The sequence below is a fragment of the Salvia hispanica genome, chromosome 5, assembly GCF_029641045.1.
Source record: "Salvia hispanica isolate PSC_SH4W2 chromosome 5, Shi_PSC_v1, whole genome shotgun sequence".
NCBI lineage: Eukaryota > Viridiplantae > Streptophyta > Magnoliopsida > Lamiales > Lamiaceae > Salvia > Salvia hispanica.
In genome coordinates, this window is record NC_142696.1 from 2,205,588 (window position 1) to 2,211,587 (window position 6,000).

Genomic DNA, 6,000 nt, shown 5'->3' on the forward strand with positions numbered 1-6,000 from the left:
ATTCATAATGAAATTCTACAAATATTGCTACACGGAATATTGGAATATATGATTATAATATTGTTTTACATATTTTAGATTTTTAATTATATATTATAGTTAATAGTTAGATTGAACTAAAATTAATTTTTGTTGCTATTATTATATAATTATGATTTGTCGGTTTAATTTGTAAAGTCTAAGTATTTCAAAAATTTTAATAAGGCGTGTTATATGTTTCGGGCTTTCTTTAATAACTACAACCTATTTTATATTTATATTATTATGTGAAATTATATGTTCTTCTATAAATTATTTAATTTTTTTTAATGATGCAAGTTTTGTTTGTCTTTTATATTTAGTTATGGTATTTGTTGTTATTTATTTCTATTATAGAAGAATAAAGTAAGATAAAAAATTATTTTGGGCCAAATTAAAAATTAGGACACCTTCAAATGGAATCTCACTTTGAGCGTGGGGGGATTATTTCCACACATAAAAAATGTTTTATAAACTAAGTTTGCTCTTCTAGTCTTCTTATTTTAATATGTTCTTTGTATGAAATATATTCAAATAAATGACAAACTTGTATTTTAGTGTCGTGATTGGTATGTTGATATGTTTAATTGTTGATTTTTTTTTTTCAAAATGGTTATTTCCAGCCAATTCCTATATATTTTGGAGTTCACGTGTTTGTTGAGTGTTTTAGGCAAAAATAGGCGGAAATTGGGCGAAACAGGGTCCCACCCGACCGGGTGAGGTTTTGTGCAGAAAATCCACCCGCCCGGGTGGCATTTAGAAGCTGTAAAGTGGACAGAGATTTCAAGAGAAGACCCACCTGACCAGGTGATTTTTCCAGTACAATAATTGTACCCGGCCGGGTGAATTTCATGTTCAATAATTCCACCCGGCCGGGTACGTAATTTTGGCGATTTTCTTATTGGAAACGCGATTTTTGGAAGATGAGGATAAGAAAGAAGATTTAGGGCAACTCTACTCATTCACCACCGCCGCCTAACACACATTCTCTCTCTCTGAAATACTCTTGGAAGAAGATTGGAGATTCAAGCTTCAATTCCTCCGCCAATTGTACTCCGTATCATGTTTTCCATTGTTTTCCTTAGTTTAGACTTGTTTTCTTCTATGATCATGAGTAGCTAAACATCTTTTATGTAGAATTCTTGGTGAAGATGCATTGATTCATAGTTTTAATCCAATGACTTCGTTTTTATCTAGCTCTTGTAATTGTTTGGTTGATTCATGTGCTTTTTCCTGTCAATTGCTTGATCACCAATTGGTAGTGTTAGGGTTTCTTAGAGTAATCGGGAGGTGAAATAATTAATCTTGAAAGAGGAATAATTCACACCTTTATTCAATAAAACTCGGGAGAGTTGAGATTCTGAGTGGGATCATTAATCTAATCGATCTATTGGGACTTAGGTCTAAGAATTAGAAGGGGACTTCAATTGTTACACTTAATCTGCGGATTTCTCACTTTGGGAAATGGTTAAATTCATATTTGTGATTGATTCAACGATTCTAGAGACTTTAAATGGTAATTTAAGTTCAATTGGGCTAGGCTATGAGTTGTGCATCGGATCCTTGAATTCTGCATATTTCTTCATCTCTGTCTGCAACTTGCTTCTTTGTTTCTTTGTTTAAGCGTTTCTCTTTAATCTCTGATTTTATATGTTTTTAGTAGTTTTTAGTTTAAAACCAAAATTCTCGATCGTCTGGATAGTAGTTGAAATTTGTTCGTGGTACTTAGGTTTACACTAAATTGTCTCTGTGGGATACGATATACTCTTGCTTGCTGTTTGCTACGATAATCTCGTACACTTGCGGGTATTATTTTGGTAAAATAAAGTTGAGTCAATAAACAATAAACCTGATTTTTGTAAATTAAAGATAATTTATAATAAAAATACTAGAAATAAATAGAATATACTAGTATAAGACAAAAGTAGAGAATTCTAGAAGGAAAAGAAAAATGAAAATGTAGAACAAATACATATGGGTCTATATATATACATACCTATTGTAACTTTGTAGATGTTAAGTTTTGCGAGCTTAGTTTTTTTTAGTTTTTTAATTTAAATTATGATAAATAATGGTATAAGTGTTAATAATAATGGTATAAGTTGTAAATAAAATGATGTGTAGTAGGGGTAGTGTTGTTTGAATTTTTTTTAAATTAGAAAGTTCATACTCTTTAGGAACGGACGAAAAAAGAAATAGTTCATACTTTTTTGGGATGGATGGAGTATATTAAATTAGTTTTCGTAAAATTAATTGAACGGCTAGTTTTCGTGGGGACTACTGCTTGACTCGCCAGCCTTCAATTTCGGCGGCGCGAGGCGGCATGGAGAAGGGTGACGTTGAGGGCGACATGCTGCCGCGGCGTTCTGTTCCGACGACCTCTGCCTCCTCGTCGAAAAACACAGACATGAGAATTCTCACGATTGAATTCTTTGGATTCGATTCAGATTGGATTGAATTTTTGGATTGGCGAATGAATTGAATTTCTCACTGATACTCAATTTCTTGAATGCAATGCAACGGCTAATGCAACGGCTAGTTAGATTACAATTAAAATTAAAATTAAAATTACTCCGCTTTTTATTTGCCTGCATGAGTACAATGTATAGCTATTTTTAATATTTTTAACACTCAATTGAACAATAGTGTTGCTTCTAATCACATTAATGATAGTAGTTCAATTAGTGTTGCTTCTAATCACATTAATGATAGTAGTACTCTTTGTATTCAATGGTATATGTCATATTTTTATTTTTAAATATGCAAAAAATCTCTCATATTATTATCATACAAAAATGTATATTTTTTTCTATTAATATATAAAAATAATATCTTATATAATCTTGTGTCATCTCTAAAAATATAACATCTATTTTAGAATGTACAAAGTAAAATCACTTTTGATTATTTATGCTTTCTTTTGTCTGAAGAAATTTAAAAGCCTCAAGAAACCAATTTCGATTAAAAGTAATAAGAAAAAACAAGCGCGCTGAATACAAAAAATATAAAAACACACTTCTTTAAAAAAACGAAGAAGAAAATGAACTCCAAAATTTTAGTACAATCTGGCACGAAATCAGCCTTTTACACAATCGCCAAAGCCTAATCAATCGAGCCCTATGATCCCAGCCCAAATCGAGGCGGGAACCAAGGGCGGAGCCAGCATGTATGGAGCAGGGTCAAATGCCCCCCCTCATGCCTTCAACATTATTGCATTTTTACATATAAATTCACAATTATATTAACAAAATATACTAAATGCCCCTCTAAAATGCATAAATTTTTTCTTCATAATAATCCCTCCGTCCACAATAAATAGTCTCATTTATAGACGGCACGGGTTTTAATGAGAAATTGGTAAAGTAAGAGAGAGGAGGAGAAAAAGTAGGTAAAGTAAGAGAGATATTGAGAAAAAGTGAGTAAAGTATGAGAAAGAAACTTTCAATTTTTAGAACTAAGACTATTTTTTGTGGACATACCAAAATGGCAAAATGAGACTTTTTCGTGGACGGAGGGAGTATATTTTGCCCCTTCACAAGTGAAATCCTAGCTCCGCTCCTAGCAGGAACCGTTCACTGTATGAATTGCTGGGAATTGGAGGGAGCGTTTCGACATTAAGAAAGCGTCAAGAAAATGACGAGAAAGTACAATCTTGACGTTTCACCACCGGAGAGAGTGGACGAGTGCACGAGGATATTTATTGTAGTAGTACTTCTACTAATTTAAATTGGTTAATTTTGATTTAATGTATAATGGTTAACAAATTGGGATTTCAAAGGACATCAAATATAAGAGCACATCAGTGCCGCTGAGCAGCCTTACGTGGCGCCACGCGATTGGCCAACGGCATAGCCGTTGGCAAATTTGATTTTTTCTTTTTTTAAAAAAAATATCGAAATTAATTAAAAAAATCGTTTTTAAATAAAAAATATATTTTCCCACTTCCCAATAAATTGTATCCGTTTTCTACACACTTTTAATTTATTTTTCAAGTTTTTTCCCCAAAAATTCAAATTGTCGTCTATAAATATCCCCACTTCACAAGGACGGGCCACCTAGGGTATATCTCATCCGCCAAGTAGTAGCCCATATTATGTTGGTTGTTGTTGGCGAAAAAACTTATGGCCGGACCGACGCCCTGGCACTGCTCGTTGAAAAGGGGCGACGAGTTGAGGACGTTGCGGTCGTTGTTCGACCCGGCTACCCCAAAATACGCATGCCAAATCCACAGCCGATAATCAGCTACGACCTCGAGGATCATCGTGGGATTCTTTCCCTTATAGCCAGTCGTGTAGAACCCTTTCCAGGCGGCGAGACAATTCTTCCACTCCCAATGCATACAGTCTATGCTGCCCAACATCCCCGGTAACCCATGCTTCTCCCCGTGCATCTGCATCAGATCCTGACAGTCTTCGGGGGTAGGGATTCAAAGATACTGATCACGGAATATTTCAATGACGCCCTGACAGAAATACTTCAGACAATCCAGGGCAATCATCTCACCGATGTGGAGGTACTCGTCCCACATGTCTGTCGCGCCTCCGTAGGCCAACTGCCTGATTGCCGCAGTGCACTTTTGTATAGGTGTGTGCCAGCCGCATCGTACCTGAACCGGAACCACCTATATCGACGCTCTAAAGCTTCAACGATACGCATAAATAGTGGTCTACTCATCCTAAAACGTCGCATGAAAAAGTTGGTCCCAAACCGCGGCTCCGGAGCGAAGTAGTCTTCATATAGCCGCTGATGTGCAGCGACGTGATCCCGATCAATCACAGCTCGGCGGTGGACAATGGGTCGAGGTACCGCCTGCTGCTGCAGCTGCAAGGCCCTTTGTATCAGCCGAATTAACTCGCAGGACGTATACGCATCCAACTCTTCGTTCAATCGCCGTTTGAACTCCTCAGCATCCTCATCACTACTACCACTGCTAATTTCGCAATATTGCTCTTGTATAGAAATTAAGATAGAGAGAAACTCGTTAACACAAGTGGTGCGAATAAAAATGACGTTAAAATTGCGTATATATAGAGTTTCGAACATTAAAAAATGGGCTAGCCGGTCGCTAGCCGATCGGGACGCTACAATGGCGGCCAGCGGATCGGCGTGGGCTAGCCGATTCGCTCGCCGATTTCACGCTCACCGGTCCCAATGGTCAGCTAGTGGACCGGCCAGCGCGCGCGAAGCAGCTAGCCGGTCCGCTAGCCGTAATTGGAAATGCTCTAAAATACTTGAATCCAAACAATATTGGTTGTTTTATCAATTGACAATTTGTTGTAGATTATAATTAATGCAAAGCCAAGGGTTCTGAGATACTTAATTCAATTGTCACAACTCATATTAGAAAATTATTAAACCTTTTCAAGTTACATTCTTATTTAAAATGTCAATATAGGTGCTACTTCATTCAAGATGACCATCCTATATTCATCTCATTAAAATTGTTCATTTTTTATATTTGGAAATAAATTCATCTCTTATTTCTTTTCATTAAAATGTTTTTCATACTCACTCCGTCCCCGATTAATTGTCACTTTTTTCCATTTCAGTCAATACCTCAATAATTGTCACACTTTATTTTTACCATAAATGGTAAGTAGGTCCCACATTCCACCAATTCACTTCACTCACATTTTATTATAAAATTAATATAAAAAGTGGGTCTCACATTTCACTAACTTTTTCAACAACTTTTCTTTATATTTTTTAAAATCTGTGCCCGATCAAAGAGTGATAATTAATCGGAGAACGGATGAAGTATTTTTCAACACAATTTTTTAATTTTCATATCCAAAATTTTGACTAAACTTAGTTTGGATCAATGAAATACTTATAAAATATAAATAAGTAAATCTGTTAACTCTGTCGATACATATATTTGTATAGCAGATAATTAAGTATTATTATTTTTTATTTGAGGGTAGAGAGAGCAGGTTCGGTCTTACTCATTTACAGATATAACTAAATTGTATACACGTTTTT